We start from the raw sequence: 17635 nt of genomic DNA on the forward strand, positions 1-17635 counted from the left end.
GAGGCTTTAAACTGTGTTCATTATCATAATTCCTGACAAACAGAGCAGAGAGGAGGATGAGGCAGCTCTTTAGCTCAGTGTTGTGAAGTAACTTGTCCTGCTGTGTGATTAGGACAGGTTTTGTGTGTACTAATAGGATGGCAGCTATTTTATTTCTCCTAATGATTGCTCCCCAGACAAAAAGAGCCATTATAACTAATGAAAGGTATTTGGGAATATATTTATAATAAAGTAATATTTAGGTATTTTCATTTTCTTAATTCCCGGAGAACCCCTTTAACACTCCAGGGTTACCAGTCCAGCACTGGGTTTCTTGGTGTCAGTACTGGTCTGCAGTCATTTATGAATGGACAGAAGGCTCCAATCTCAATTACACCATAAATCTACAAGACAGTTTCCTTGTTTAAATAAGCAATGATGAGAAAATATACAGTGAAAAGCAATCAACCCGGCGGGTAACCCTGTGTATACACAAGAGCACCAGTTGCCTTTGCCCCTCCACATCAGCCGCTGGCCTGGCTTTTATCTGGACTCAGCCTCTTTATACAATGTCCACTTATCGAATGAGAAAAAGAACACAACGGCCACTAACATTGAGACCTAGTTCACACGAACGTTTTTTTTGCGAGTGTACGGGCCGTTTTTTTGTGTTCCGTATATGGTCCGTATACGGAACCATTCATTTCAATGGTTCCGCAAAAAAAAAACTGAATGTGTTCCGTATGCATTCCGTTTCCGTATTTCCGTTTTTCTGTTCTGTTGAATGATAGAGCTTGTCCTATATTTGGCCGTAAATCACGGGTCAATTAAAGTCAATGGGTCCGCAAAAAAATGCATCCGTATGTCTTCCGTATCCGTTCCGTTTTTTCTGAACCATCTATTGAAAATGTTATGCCCAGCCCAATTTTTTCTATGCAATTACTGTATACTGTACATGGCATACGGAAAAACGGAACAGAAACGGAAACACAACGGAAACAAAAAACAGAAAAACGGATCTGTAAAAAACGGACCGCAAAAAACTATAAATGCCATACGTTCATGTGAGGGCTCTTTCACACTTGCGTTGTCCGGATCCGGCGTGTACTCCATTTGTACTCCGATTTACACGCCGGATCCGGAAAAACGCAAGTGAACTGAAAGCATTTGAAGACGGATCCGTCTTTCTTCCAAAAAGAGCAGTGCACCTGTGTCCATGAGTTGTGTCTGGTCTTGCAGATCAGCTCCATTGACGTGAATGAGGCTGAGTTGCAATATCACACACAAGCTGTGGACAGGTGTGGTGCTGTTTCTGGAAAGAAAAGAGCCATGTTTTTCTAATCCTGGACAACCCCTTTAATAAATAATAAGCCACTGCTTTGAATATTGCAGCACAAACATTTCCTTTTTACGATGATGGAGTAGCTGTCACTCTTATCCTAAAAATTCCCCCTCTTGACCGACACAAATTCAAGTATTGTTTGATAGTATCCGTCATTTTATTCTGCTGAGAGAGGAGGATTGTAATATCTTTCTGTGCAATTAGGGGACAGGAACTTTGTTGTGTGCTGGAAAAAAAACATTCCCTCCGCAAACATAACCTCATCTCTAATATCTCCAGATTTATAAACGCCATTGGTTCTTTTGTGTATGAAAATATTTGTAACATTTTTACAGGCCCAGAAAATTCCCATGAATTGGTTTGGCGGACTACAGCCCCCATCATGTTGGCTCTTTCTTGGATACTGGAAGTATGTTTTCTCTGCGCCTCTTCCCCTCTGTTTTTTAGGAGAGAGAAGGCGAGTCAGACACTGAGGAAGGAAGGAAACCTCTTCAGGTCTAGTAGCATTTCCTCTCTGCTGTTGAGTCGATGTGGGAATCGAGTGTCACTGTCTCCCTGACTGAGCTATCTTCCATAGCGGGCTCCATCCTAGGTCTGTGTAAGTCAGCGGGGGATGAATGTGGGGGGCACAGTGTTTATGACTGATGAACTTTCTTTGTGTCTGTTCTTTCTGGATTGCATGTCTGGTTTTCTGTGCATCTGTGACTGGTTCTCATGGGGTTTGTTTGACTACAGGTGATCCAGCCATGACTTATTACTTGAGCTCCTCGGCTGCTGATGGCTCTGCCGTGTTCCAGCTCCTGCCTCCCGGAGTTGTGGTAAGTACAAAACTGTGTAAAACTATTAGATTGCTATAAGAAAGTCTAAACAGCAGCCATGCGGGTGAGAGTCATCCTGTTATTACTGCACAACGTATATTCACCTGTAGTAGGACTTAGGTGGTGGTCATGTCATTTCAGAAACGGGAAACCGAGAGGCCTCAGGCCTATACTACACTGCACAATTTTGTAGCGCTCCTTGGTGATTTTAACTGTTGAGTCACAGCTATGGCTCGATGGTTAAAATCAATCAGTAACGCTACAAAGTTGCAGTGTAGCCGTAGCCTTAAAGGGCCTGTCCACCATTAAATTCACAGGCACAATGCTTCATATGGCTAACTGAGCTGTATATAATGATACCTTTCACTTAGCAATCCTTTGCTTTATTCTGGAGAAAAATATGTACTTTTAATCCATATGCAAATGAGCAGTTTAGTGCACTGAGGGCAGGCCCAAGCCTCTCTGTGCAACCTAGTTTTCCTGCTTCCTCTGCCAGTCGCTCCCTCTTCTTATTGATTGGCAGGGCAGGCGAGATGACTACGCCGGACCCTGGCCCTGTAAATAAAGGAATTTCATGGTGAAAAACTTCCTTTAAATTTTACATATAGAATGAATCTGAAGAATGTTGGCAATCATTAATGATCATCTACTGATCCTCACTGATGGCCTATATTAAATTCCAAAGCTACAGTCACAATTTTGCAGGGGTAGGTGTGTCTGTCCACGAGCTTGCTTTCTGTTTCCATTCACATCCAGAAGAATAGTGAGTGCAGCTGTGGAGTATAATACAGAATATAACTCAGGATCAGTACAGGATAAGTAATGTATGTACACAATTACTTCACTAACAGAATAGTAAGTGCAGCTCTGGAGTATAATACAGGATGTAACTGAGGATCAGTGCAGGATAAGTAATGTATGTACACAGTGACTCTACCAGCAGAATAGTGAGTGCAGCTCTGGAGTATAATACAGGATGTAACTGAGGATCAGTACAGGGTAAGTAATGTATATGCACAGTGACTTCACTAGCAGAATAGTGAGTGCAGCTCTGGAGTATAATACAGGATATAACTCAGGATCAGTACAGGATAAGTAATTTGTATATATATATAGTAACTTCACTAGCAGAATAGTGAGTGCAGCTCTGGAGTATAATACAGGGTGTAACTCAGGATCAGTACAGGATAATTAATGTATGTACATAGTGACTATACCAGCAGAATAGTGAGTACAGCTCTGGAGTATAATACAGGATGTAACTCAGGATCAGTACAGGATAATTAATGTATGTACATAGTGACTATACCAGCAGAATAGTGAGTATAGCTCTAGCCTCTAGAGTATAATACAGGATATAACTCAGGATCAGTACAGGATACGTACTGTAATGTATGTACACTGGTTATAAACTATATGACTGAACCTACACTGTAAATAGGTGGATGTATGCCATTTATACAGTAATGATCATGTTTCTGACTATAATTTTTTCTGTACAGTATGTAATATAGCTGGATGCCATTGCAAATCTCAAACATTTTAGGTGGTGACAGAGTGACATGGGCTGCTTCCACACACAGTGGATGTGGCTCCCAGTTGGGTTCAGATCTTAAAAGGAAAATTATTTACTGTTTTTTCTTTTAGAATTTTGTACCAGTTTTTGCAAAAGGAAGAAAAAAACACAGATAAATGTGATGCTGTCACTATGTGTGAACCTTTTCATAAACGCCCACTTTTCCCTATTTCACAGCACCTGGATAGAGAAAAGTTTATTAAATTTGCAACACATCATTGAAACATGTGCGGGATCAATGCTAATGTACAACTAGGAGAAACAATGTATGTCGATGGGTTATGGCTTAGGAGCGTCAAGCTATTCTGGTCACATCCTCCTGTAAACACTAAATCACAAATCCTCATTTTAAATGAGTAATTTACACCATTGGTTTATCCTAGACTCGAAAGCCAATGTACTGTACGTAAAATTTCCTTGTTGTCATCTGACTTTTCTAAATGTATCCAGTTGGTGTCTATGAGAGTTGTATTATATAGCCACAAAGTAGTATTATAGCAGTAGTATAATATTATTATGTAGTAAGCAAAGACATGTAGTTTATTGTAGCAATTGTACACCTACTAACGAGGAAACTTTTATAGCTACTTTTAATTTGTTCTGTCCACTCTCCTTATTAGTAGTGTAAACTTTCCTCTCACTATAGGCAGCTTCATAGGCAGTGTTAGCAAATAAGGGACCTCTGGACCTAGGATGATAGGTGTGATGGCCTGAACCAGCTGCTTTATTAATACTTATATTACTATAGTGCTGCTTACATTCTGCACATTGGGTGCAGACATTAAACATGCCTAGTATGCGTCAGGTATTGGGCCCCTCATGGGTGGGGCTTGTGACTTATCTACTGTGGAGGACAGGCTACAGTCCTTCAGTTTTCATTCATGCCAACATTTTCTAATACACTGGTTTTTATCCCCACTCGGTGCTCTGCTTCTTGGATTGTTAGTTTACATTTTTTTCTCTGAAATGACTGGAGAATCAGTGAAATGTATAGATGTCTTGTTTTTCTATCATTTGTATGCATTTACAAGTGATTCGGTAAGGGTATGCATTACACCTGTGTTACAGGAGGGGGCACTGCTCCTCAGGGTTAGACTGCCTTTCTTTGGTATGAACATGTACACGGCGTGTTGGTGTATTACAGACTGAAAGTCTTCTCTTTGATATGTGACTATAGGTTGTCATTATTATTATGGTTGGGTGTTGCAGACGCTGAATCCTGGGCTTCTGTGAGCAGCACCATGCGAATACATATAGGGGTAAATCTAGATTCTGATGTCCTGAGTGGGACATGTCTCTTCTGTTCTGTGCTGCTGCCTATTCCCACAATTAGTGGCCTTCTCTCTAATCAGAATAAGATATCAGAGATTTGTGTTTATTAACCATATAGCCTGCTCATCTAAGTTATCGTAATAATGGTTTGTGGGCAGAAAGGGTTGAGACTGATTATATCAAGCCATTTTCGGTATTTTCTGTATTAAAGTTGTTGATAGCTGTCGGCCAAAAGATCAACCATCTCTCCTGACTCCAACATACACATAAATTCTTGGTTTGACCAATCACGTGTGTGTCATCAGCTAGGGTTTTCAACCTCAGAATCTTGTGTGTTCATTCACTGACAGCAAGTGAATGTGGAAACTGGTGAGGAATTAAAGCAAAACATATTAGTCATAGGTAGAAAAGGGGTATGCACATGTTATGCTAGATCATGTTGGACCTAAAAGTCTTCAAACACTAGGGAACTGTCTCAGTCTATCTTGACTGATAGCAGTCTGATTGTGTCTGAATGTGCCAATCCTTAGATTTCATCTGCACAGCCTGCTGTATGAAAATTCAAGCTTCTAGACTGGATGAGTTCAGGATCAGCTAGAACCATGTCTTTACCACTGAGACCAGTTGAGCCTCTAATGAAAAAAGCTCTAGATCCCAGGAACACTATGAGGGTCTATTGTAGAAAATAATGTTGGATCTTTTAAAGCTGCTTCATTTTTATAGCGTTGAAGTAACATTACCTAAAGTGATCCTGGTAAGTGACATCTAGGAGGAACCTCCCAAACGTAAGGCTTGCCATACACATGTGATACCTGCCAGCTGAAAGCTTGACTGCTGTCTTACCTGACTTCCCCATAGTAACATAGTAACATAGTACATAAGGCTAAAAAAGGACATTTGTCCATCCAGTTCGACCTGTTATCCTGTAAGTTGATCCAGAGGAAGGCAAAAAAAAGAGGTAGAAGCCAATTTTCCACACTTTAGGGGAATAAAAAATTCCTTCCCGACTTCAATCAGGTAATCAGAATAACTCCCTGGATCAACGACCCCTCTCTAGTAGCTATAGCCTCCAGAAATACATCCAGGCCCCTCTTGAATTCCGTTATTGTACTCACCATCACCACCTCCTCAGGCAGAAAGTTCCATAGTCTCACTGCTCTTACCGTAAAGAATCATCTTCTATGTTTGTGTAAGAACCTTCTTTCCTCCAGACGCAGAGGATATCCCCTCGTCACAGTCACAGTCCCGGGGATAAATAGATGATGGGAGAGATCTCTGTACTGACCCCTGATATATTTATACATAGTAATTAGATCTCCCCTCAGTCGTCTTTTTTCTAAAGTGAATAACCCTAATTTTGATAATCTTTCAGGGTACTGTAGTTGCCCCATGCCAGTTATTACTTTAGTTGCCCTCCTCTGGACCCTCTCCAGCTCTACTATGTCTGGCTTGTTCACAGGAGCCCAGAACTGTACACAGTACTCCATGTGTGGTCTGACTAGTGATTTGTAAAGTGGTAGGACTATGTTCTTATCACGGGCATCTATGCCCCTTCTTATGCAACCCATTATCTTATTGGCCTTGGCAGCAGCTGCCTGACACTGGTTTTTGCAGCTTAGTTTGCTGTTTATTAAAATTCCTAGATCCTTTTCCATGTCAGTGTTACCGAGTGTTTTACCATTTAGTATGTACGGGTGACTTACATTATTCCTTCCCATGTGCATAACTTTACATTTGTCAGTTTTAAACCTTATCTGCCACTTATCTGCCCAAGCCTCCAATCTATCCAGATCCTTCTGTAGTAGTATACTGTCCTCATCAGTGTAAGTTACTTTACACAGTTTAGTGTCATCTGCGAAAATTAATACTTTACTATGAAAGCCTTCTACAAGATCATTAATAAATATATCGAAGAGAATAGGGCCCAATACTGACCCCTGAGGTACCCCACTAGTGACAGTGACCCAATCTGAGTGTGTACCATTATTAACCACCCTGTGTTTTCTATCACTGAGCCAGTTACTTACCCACATACAGACGTTTTCTCCCAGTCCGAGCATTCTCATTTTATATACTAACCTTTTATGCGGTACAGTGTCAAATGCTTTGGAGAAGTCCAGATATACGACATCCATTGATTCGCCGCTGTCAAGTCTCATGCATGGCTCATAGTAGCTGAATGATACATTATATTAATGATTGCATTTTATCTCAATGAACCCCCTTAACATTTTGTTAACTTTCCTTAGTATTCAAAAATAAGTCATAGCTCCTCTTTTGTTCATCTATTCTTGAATTTCTCTTCTCTTTGGGCCCTTTCCAGTTGACCTTGCTTCTCTAAGGCTCCTTTGTGCAGCGTTCCTCCTTGTTCATGTCTGCTGTTGTGTAGTGTCCCTCCATATGTACTTTGGTGCAGCAGAGGAGCCTTGGCAGTGATGTGTACATGGCCCCCTGCTCCGAGCCTGAACACAAAGCTTATTTTGGCATGGTGTATTCGTATGAACTATTGAAGTTTGGAGCAGTATAAAAATAGACCACCGCCTGCCACATTATTGGCCTTGTTGTATTTGGCTGCATGTCCGCAAATCGTTTGGATGACCAATCAAAGTGAAAATACTTAGGGTGGTTTAACACTGATTAATCCAGGCACTCATATTTGGAGCTGAGCCGGAGACCTTCCAGTGACAACCTGACAATAAATTAATATAAAACAGCACATTTCATAGGTCTGATATCATGAGGCAATGACATAGTAAAACAAGAAGAAATGAATACGTGAGGCCAGACCATGGACCTATTATGTTTATTATACTTTTGTGTTAAGTTGGAAAGAATGGGGGGGGGGGGGGGGTTACTGATCATAACTGATGTATCAGAGCCATCACAGATCCTGTAAATGAGTCATCAGAGCCTAAGTCTCTTTTCCGTGTTTATAGATAAATTCCACAGACCTGAGAAAACCACTTGACAACTTAGGCCACTTTCACGCGTCAGTGTTTTGCTGGTGATTTCTATCAGTAATTGTAAGCCAAAACCAGGTACGGGTCAAAAGCACAGAACAGGCGCAAATCTTTCCATTATACCCTTCTCTGTGTAGGCTTCATTCCTGGTTTTGGATAACAATCACTGATGGAGATCACTGACCGAACACTGAAGTGGGATGCAAGATTTATACTGAGCCTCAAGCAAGTGAAGGTATCAAAGAGGTACTAATACACTTTGCTACAAATTATTACTTGTTATATTTACACCACATAAGGGTGCTACTGCAGCAGGCAGCCCGCAGGGGAAAGTGCCAGGAGGAGTAACGGAGTGATAGCTGTGGCACTGATAGGAGTAGTAGTGGTTCATGGTGGCTGTCCTGGGACATGGAGCAGTTAATGGAAGGTGCACTCTTTCTTCCTCTGTGCACAACCTGGTATTGGGGCTCCTGCCTGGTGTTAGGTGGAGTGCCCCTTATGTTAGGTATATGGGTGCAAGGCAGGGCTCCTACATGGTGCAGGCATTGCAATGGTGGCAGCTGTGCAGGTGTCTGGTGCAAGGCAATGAGGAGGCTAGTGTAAGGTAACAAGCTTTACTGAGGTACAGTTCCGACAGTAGGGTTCTCCAAAGGGGAACTAATCTGTCTTAAAATCCATCACAATTAATACTTTACTCAAGCAGCAAAGTCCAAGGCCATAAATGAGCATTACCTTTGCTATCACGTACAGTCCCTTGTGGTCCTAAACAGCCTATAGAGTCTTTGCTTCTTTCTCTCAGTGGTCTGGCAGTTGTCCTCAGCATGTAGGGATGGAGAACCTCTTGTAGTAAGCCTCATAAGCCTCACACTGCACAGGCACATGCACACTTTGGCTGCCTAGACCAGATTCTCTGGCTGATGCAATCAGACTACACAGCTCAGAGGGGGCAGATCCAGCCTTCCTCCTTATGAATACAGCACAATAACTAAGCTGTGTTACTGTATCAGCTCTTGGAAACACAGTCGTGAAACTTTTAATGGTAGATATTAGTCCTTTTCACAGTAAATCAACTATTTAGCAGTGATCTACTGGGTCACTGCACTATTGGCAGCGGTAGTCCTGCAGCATCTGTAGCGCCTGTCCCTAAGTGTCAGCGCTATAAAGTCATGATCTAATAAGAGCTGGTCTTTTATTTGCAGCTGTTGAGCTTTGAGGAAATGTTAAAAATCCCATAAGTAATAATGTTCATTATATAGTAGTGATGTGGGGAGATATTAATGAGTGCAGGATATTACAGATGCTGAATTAGGTCATTAGCTGCAATGAAGTTATAGGGTGTAAATGTTGTCTGTTGTCTGTTGATCACAACAGAACAAGACCTCCTGAGCCAGAAATAATGAGAAAAATAGAAAAAATTGCTGTCTGTAACTACTGATTTTTAAAGTCCATGTCCAATGAACACCACTTTACAGATTACATTAATGTTCAAATAGACTATGATGGTGACTGTGTACATACCGTACATTAATTCTTGTACTGATCCTGAGATATAGCTTTTATTATATTCCAGAGACTCACACGCTATGCTGCTGGTGGATTCACTGTGTACATACGTCACTGTACATTCATTTTATCCTATACTGATCCTGAGTTACATGCTGTAATATACTCCAGAGCTGCACTCACTATTCTGCTGGTGGGGTCACTGTATACATACATTACTATTACTTATACTGATCCTGATTTACATCCTGTATGATATTTCTGAGCTGCACTCAGTAGTCTGCTGGTGGAGCCACTACGTACATACGTTACTTACACTGTACCAATCCTGAGTTACATCCTGGATTATACTTGCAGCAAGCCCCGGAGGAGCTGGTCCAGAGGATGGGAGTGATAGTGGCCCTGAGGAAGTGTTGTGTCACAGTGCACTCCCTCAGGCTGTTGCTATTTGGGTATCTGTATAGTGTGATAATGCTTTAAAGGGAACCTGTCACTGGGATTTTGGGTATAGAGCTGAGGACATGGCTTGCTAGATGGCCGCTAGCACGTCCGCAATACACAGTCCCTATAGCTCTGTGTGCTTTTATTGTGTCAAAAAACCGATTTGATACATATGCAAATTAACATAAAAGAGTCATATCTTACTTGTGTGACCAGAGAAGAGTCACATTTTCAAGCTCTGAATCATCTGAGGTTAATTTGCATATGTATCAAATCGGTTTTTATACATAATAAAAGCACACAGAGCTATGGGGACTGGGTATTGCGGAAGTGCTAGCGGCCATCTAGCAGCCCATGTCCTCAGCTCTTTACCCAAAATCCAGGTGACAGGTTCCCTTTAAAGGATCAGACCAGAAGTAAACATATAAGCCTCCCTTTACTTGTAGCTCATCCAGCAATATTAAGTACAAAGTGCAGTGTCTGGCACCACAGGAGGAGGTATGGTCATTGGTTGTATGGATATTTAATGGCACTTATAGGCACTTGTGGATATAGGTGTCCACTGTGATACAGGCTTTATGTTAGTCTGGCCTGGTGGTTGTTCTTGGTCATGGGTGTTTGAGCCGTTTCCCTCATCTGCAGCAGTGTCTGTAATTCTGTAATTTTTCTGGTCACTCTGCTGTCTTGGCACCCTGATGCTTTCTGAAAGCAGTGTTCTGGATTCTGATGGTCTCTCTCGAGTGATGGTCTCATATGAGAATTGGCTAGGGTTCTTAGAAGTAGGAGCTCAGGCATGTGCTTCTTCTCCCTTCGCTCTCTGTATTGGAACTCCCCTTTCTAGCAGTAGGACCAGCCCATTACTACCAAGAGGGGAGGAACAGGGTGGTTAACCCTGTTCCTGCCAACCATTACCTCCTCTGCTGGAATAAACTATACATGAAAATACACAACAATACATAATAAACGTTTGCAGATACCCCCAGGTCTGGAGTACTCTATACTCCAGATGTGTACTTACTATTCTGCAGGCTTCATTGTTATAGTCCCTGCATTTTCCAAGTCTACACAGAGCTTTCCCTGTTCAGCGTGCCAGTCTCTGGAGAACAATAGTCTGCAGTAACAAACTTGTGAAGTTCAAGCAATGTAATTGTCAGATGATGCATTTTTCCATAAATATATCTGGGAAAACATTAACTATAAAATTCCAGTTAATGAAATGTAAATAGAGGAAAACTGTGAAGGGACTTTTTAGACCATTCACCATTCCCTGAACTGACACCAGGACTGGATGAGAGGGTGCTAACCACCTCATAGCCTGAACAATACCTACAAACCCCACTTCAGTCTCCTCAGGGAATATTAGGAGATTATGAAAAAGATTCCCAATAGCAGTTTCTTGGAAATTTCTTAATCTCAGGAAAATACCATGGAGCGTGTTTAGGGATGAGCTAATTACGTTTGATGAGCGGTTGGTAGCAGTTGTTCTCACCTCTGTGAAGAAGTCTTGATTTGCACAGCACAAATAAAAAAAATAAGGCAGCTTTGCAAATAGCCTTGATCATTAATATCACCCAGCATTACTGCAAAAAAAAAATTTTTTTAACAACCATTAAAAGTAAGGGTACGCACTTGGATCACAGCCACCTCATGACAAAATACTGCATTGCAGTGCCAGCCACAGAGGGCTCATATTAAGTTGTTAGAACCAATGGATGGCCGTGTCCCAACTGCAGTACGTCCGAGTCATTAACACCTTAAGGACCCGGCCATTTTTCACCTTAAGGACCAAGCCATTTTTAGCAAATCTGACATATGTCACTTTATGTGGTAATAACTTTAAAACTCTTTTTATCCAGGCCATTCTGAGATCGTTTTCTCGTCACATATTGTACTTCACTGACAGTAGTAAAATTGAGTCCAAAAATGACATTTTTATTTATAAAAAAAATACCAAATTTACAAAAAAAATAGAAAAAATTAGCAAATTTCAATTTCTCTACTTTTATAATAGATAGTAATACCTTCAAAAATAGTTATTACTTTACATTCCCCAAATGTCTACTTCATGTTTGGATCATTTTGGGAATGCCATTTTATTTTTTGGGGGACGTTAGAAGGCTTAGGTTACTTACACACCTGCGTTAGGTGCGGATCCGTCTGATATCTGCACAGACGGATCTGCACCTATAATGCAAACGCTTGTATCCGTTCAGAACGGATCCGTTTGCATTATTCATTCAAAAAAAAGTCTAAGTCAAAACGGATCCGTCTTGACTTACATTGAAAGTCAATAGGGGACGGACCCGTTTTCAATTGCACAATATTGTGTCAGTGAAAACGGATCCGTCCCCATTGACTTACATTGTGACCCAGGACGGATCTGTTTGGTTTCGCATCATCAGGCGGACACCTCAGGCATCTGGAGCGGAATGGAGGCGGAATGGATCCTTATCCATTCAGAATGCATTGGGGCTGAACTGATCCGTTCTGAACCGTTTGTGAGATCCCTGAAACGGATTTCACAAACGGAATTCAAAACGCTAGTGTGAAAGTAGCCTTAGAAGTTTAGAAGCAAATCTTGAAACTTTTCAGAAAAAAGGGAGTACCCGTATTAGAGTGCCTGCATTGGTGTATAACCTGATATCTCCCTCGGTAAGTATGATATGGAGCGGAGGTTTAATAATGCTAACTCATTGCCTAGTACGTAGTTTATTCGGGTTAGGGAGTTATGCCCACTGCTATAGCAGGAGTACACACTATCTCTGGGATGTTTGGTCCTCAAAAAGTCAAACCATCTGATCTTAGTCAAGAATCTGTTGAGTTGTGAGGGGCTGTACTGATTGGGTCTATTGTATCTGTAAAGCGGTCTAACGAGGGATCATCATCATATTTAAACCTCCCATGCAGATTACTCTAGAATGTGAGTAAGTGGCCGCAAAGGTAGCTGCTAAATGTAATATTTGCATAGATTATAGATACCTAATAATGTATATTGTACATTGTCAATTAGAGAGTGGACAAAGACATATCTGCCTTCTGAACCAACGGCCAAGTCTTTCACCTCACAGCGTAGTTATTTGTGAATTAATAGTGACACCCCTCATGAAGAAGAGGTGTGATGAGAATGTGCGGCCCACTGGACCCAGGGTTTCTGTAAAACTTTAGGGGTTGTAGTAATTACATGTGTCTCCTGAAGTCACAGGATATGCAGAATTCCTAATAAAGGCCAGCACCATAGATCTTTTTTGTGGTGTACCTAATCCCGTAACATTCCATGATAAGATTGTTAGCTCAGCCATGGACTCAAAGGCAGACATGGGTTGTCAGATGTGAAGCTCGGCGCAACGGTTGTAATTGTATACAACATTACTACAGGAATAACTGCATCTAACCAATGAAACATTGTTGTTTTAAATTCAAACAAAACTGTAACAGTATGCTAACTTCGCATGTAGGCCAGTGAGACCGGGATGCCTCCACCTATGGTAACTATTGGCAGAAGCATGCGGGCTGTGGCTACAGTAATGGCATATCCATTTAACTAATTAAGTGTAGAAATTAACGCCCCATAGCTTTATCTAACATGGAACTAGATATAATCATGTAACCTTCTAGGATATACTGTATTAAGTAAACCGAACCAGTTCGTTGCCATCAGTTGATGACTAGTCCCTAGGAATTGCGGGAGTCTCAGTGGCTGGTGGATCTTCTCCTTAAGGCTAGCCATACCATGACTTCTCCAGGAGATGTAAAGAAGACCGCTCTCCGTCCACCACTCTAAGCTTTGCTGGATAGCCCATGGAGTACGGGATGCTTATTTCTCTCAGGCGCCTCTTTATATCCATAAATGTGGCACGTTGTTTCTGCAGTACTATGGAAAAGTCTGGAAAGATGGATACTCTGGCACCATCATACTTCATTTCTTGCCGTCTTCTAGCCAGAGCAAGTATCCTGTCCTTGTCTTTGCAATTGAGGAACCTGGCAAGCATGGGACGAGGTGGGGCCCCGGGCAGCGGGGTTTTTGCCGGTACTCTGTGTGCCCATTCTACTGCGTAGGCTGAGGAAAACTCTGCATCTGGAAAGAGCTCCTTTATCCATTTTTCTATGAACTCGTCAGGTGTGCGACCTTCAGCTCTTTCTGGCAATTCAATTTTTCTGATGTTATTTCTGCGGAGCCTGTTTTCTAGGTCGTCTGCTTTTTGTTTCCAAGTCTCTGCTTTGGTATTTAGATCAGATATGGACCATGGAACCGTAGCAGTAACATCTTTTATGCATGATATACACTCCTCCGTGTGCTGAACTCGGTCCCGCAGGTTATGCAGGTCTTGGTGTAATAACCCCAGGTCAATTTTTACTTCTATTTTCCCTGTGAGAGATGTCTTACACGCTAATATAGCCTCCAGGACTTGAGCTGTTATTTGTTTGAGCGTGGGTTTTTCTTAATCCTCCTTAGTGGGTGCTGTGGGCATTGTTAAATCCGATGCTGTACTTGCCCTAGTGTGAACATTTCTCTGCGGTAATTGTTACGCACACCTAAAAATATTTTGCACAGAAATATGGAAGAGGGTTGTTGTACCCCCCACTGATTTAATTGCCTGTAGTGCAGTATTTTCCTGCCTTCACAGCATGCTGCATGTGTGCAGCCAAGATGGCTGACTGGCGGGAAAACCCTTATTCCTTCGCCGGCTTTGCTTCGCCCACTGCCTCCCTATGCTTCCCTTTGCCTCTCACTAGCTCCGGAGCACTCCTGTACTGCTCTGTTCCTTTTTACAGGTGGATCGCGCTTCTCCTTTCTCTGCACTCCCGGTGCAACGTGCGGCGCAACCTCGGTGTGCGCTCTGTCGGGTGAACCTCACCAGCTGCTAGTGGGGCTTGCTAAGGAGACTATTGCCTGTTAAATGGTAATATCTTCAGGATTTATCCCGATATGTAGCTTTGGCCACAGAGCTCCCTTTAGCTGCATCCAGCCATCTTGGTTGCTAGCCATGCCCCCCCACCCCCACACTGGGATAATTTTAAGCTGCCATGTCACATTTGAAGACCCCATGATGCACCCCTAAAGTAGAAACTCCAAAAAAGTGACCCCATTTTAGAAACTACACCCCTCAAGGAATTCAAAACTGATTTTACAAACTTTTTTTTCACAAACTTTGTTAACTCTTCAGGTGTTCCACAAGAATTAATGGAAAATGTAGATATAATCTCAGAATTTCACTTTTTTGGCAGATTTTCCATTTTAATCAAATGTTTTCCACAAAAAAAAGCAAGGGTTAACAACCAAACAAAACTCATTATTTATTGCCCTGATTCTGTCGTTTACATTAACCCCCTATATGTGGTCGTAAACTGCTGTACGGGCACACGGCAGGGCACAGAAGGAAAGGAACGCCATATGTTTTTTGGAAGGCAGATTTCACTGGGATAATTTTAATCTGCCATGTCACATTTGATGCACCCCTAGAGTATAAACTCCAAAAAAGTGACCCCATTTTAGAAATTACACCCCTCCATCTAGTCAAAACTGATTTTACAAACTTTGTTAACCCTTTAGGTGTTCCACAAAAATTTATGGAAAATGGAGATTAACTTTCAGAATTTCACTTTTTTGGCAGACTTTCCATTTTAATCCACTTTTTCCAGTAACAAACCAAGGGTTAACAGCCAAACAAAGCTCAATATTTATTGCCCTGATTCTGTACTTTACAGAAACACCCCATATGTGGTCGTAAACTGCTGTATGGGCACACGGCATTGTACAGAAGGAAAGGAACGCCATATGTTTTTTGGAAAGCAGATTTCACTGGGATAATTTTAAGCTGCCATGTCACATTTGAAGACCCCCCTGATGCACCCCTAGAATAGAAACTCCCCAAAAAATGACCCCTAGGGGATAAGGAGGCAGTTTTGTTGGTACTATTTTAGGGTACACACTGTATGATTTTTGGTTGTTCTATATTACACTTTTTGTGAGGCAAGATAAAAAAAAATAGCTGTTTTGGGACCGTTTTTATTTTTTGTTATTTACAGTATACATCTGATCATGTGGTATTTTTATAGAGAAGGTTGTTACGGACGCGACAATACCCAAAAAATTACAATACAATACCAATTTTAATAAAAAATATTTTTTAGTGTCTCCATATTCTGAAAGCAACCGTTTTTTGAGTTGGTAGTTTGATTGGTACTATTTTAGGGTACATATGACTTTTTAATCGCTTGCTATTACACTTTTTGTGATGTATGGTGACCAAAAAAATTGCTTTTTTGACACATTTTATTTTTTATTTTTTACGGTGTTCATCTGAGGGGTTAGTTCATGTGATATTTTTATACAACAGGTTCTTATGGATGCAGCGATGCCTAATATGTATACTTTTTTTTTTGTTTTACACAATAACAGCATAATTTAAACAAAAAAATTGAGGCATATTATATTTTTTTTTTCGGCGACTGTCTTAGGTAGGGTCTCATTTTTTGTGGGAAGAGATGACGGTTTGATTGGTATGATTTTAGGGTGCTTTTTAATCACTTGGTATTACACTTTTTGTGATGTAAGGTGACAAAAAAAGGAATTTTTTACAGTTTTTTTTTTTATGTTGCTCACCTGAGGGGTTAGGTCATGTGATATTTTTATAGATCAAGTCGTTACAGACGCGGTGATATCAAATATATATACTTTTTTATTTTATTTACGTTTTACACAATAATATTTTTGAAAAAGAAAATAAAAATCATGTTTCAGTGTCTCCATAGTCTGAGAGCCATTATATTTGGGGCAATTGTCTTAGCTAGGGTATCATTTTTGCAGGATGAGATGATGGTTTGATTGGCACTATATTGGGGTGCATATGACTTTTTGATCGCTTACTATTACACTTTTTGTGATGTAAGGTGACAAAAAAAACGCTTTTTTTTACACTGTTTTTATTTTAATTTTTTTACGGGGTTCACCAGACGGGTTAGCTCATGTGATATTTTTATATAGCAGGTTATTACGTATGCGGCGATGTTTTTAAAATATATTTAGATATTAAACAAAAAAACAATTTTGAAACAAAAAAATTATTTTTTGAAAGCCATATCTTTCTTTTATTTCTTGGGCAATTGTATTAGTTAGGGTCTTATTTTTTGTGGGATGAGATGACGATTTGATTGGTATTATTTTTGGGTACATATGACTTTTTGATCACTTGGTATTACACTTTTTGTGATGAAAGGTGACAACAAATAGTTTTTTTTTAGCACAGTTTTTATAAATTTTTTGTTACGGAGTTGACCAGATGGGGTGGATCATGTGATATTTTTATAGAGCAGGTTGTTACGCACACGGTGATACCTAATAGGTCTGTTTTTTTTTTTGTTTTTTTTTACTATTTTATATGTCTCTTTTTATGGGAAAGGGGCTTTTTTTATTGTTATAAACACTTTTTTCAGTTTTATTATATTTTTTTATCTTTGTCCCACTATGGGACTTCAACATTACAGGGTCTATTACACAGTGTAATACACTGATAGTTTGCCTAAGAGACCCAGCCTGGGCCTTATAGGCCTCCGTACATGCCGGGCCCCAAGGCCTTGGAATGGCTTGGGGCTGCCATGCCAAACATCGGGTCCCCGCCACTGCAGCGCAGGGACCTGATGGCTAAGGAGAGGGAGCGCAAACCTTACATATGCCGCGGTCAGTGCTGACTGCGGCATATGAGGGGTTAATCCACTGGAATCGGCGTTATCACCGATGTTGGTG

General features: G+C 41.0%; 1 long non-coding RNA gene across 2 annotated transcripts in view; it reads left to right on the plus strand.

Moving 5' to 3' along the window:
* Window positions 1–1852: 1852 nt before the first annotated feature.
* Window positions 1853–17635, plus strand: part of LOC122926744 — a 32782-nt gene continuing 16999 nt past the window's right edge. The window contains exons 1-2 of one of the 2 annotated variants that reach the window (XR_006387709.1): window positions 1853–1919; window positions 2057–2139. This is a non-coding gene — a long non-coding RNA (uncharacterized LOC122926744). The remainder of the gene's footprint in view (window positions 1920–2056; window positions 2140–17635) is intronic. The other variant, XR_006387710.1, reaches the window with a different exon arrangement.

Source organism: Bufo gargarizans, chromosome 2 (assembly GCF_014858855.1).
Source record: "Bufo gargarizans isolate SCDJY-AF-19 chromosome 2, ASM1485885v1, whole genome shotgun sequence".
Classification (NCBI taxonomy): domain Eukaryota; kingdom Metazoa; phylum Chordata; class Amphibia; order Anura; family Bufonidae; genus Bufo; species Bufo gargarizans.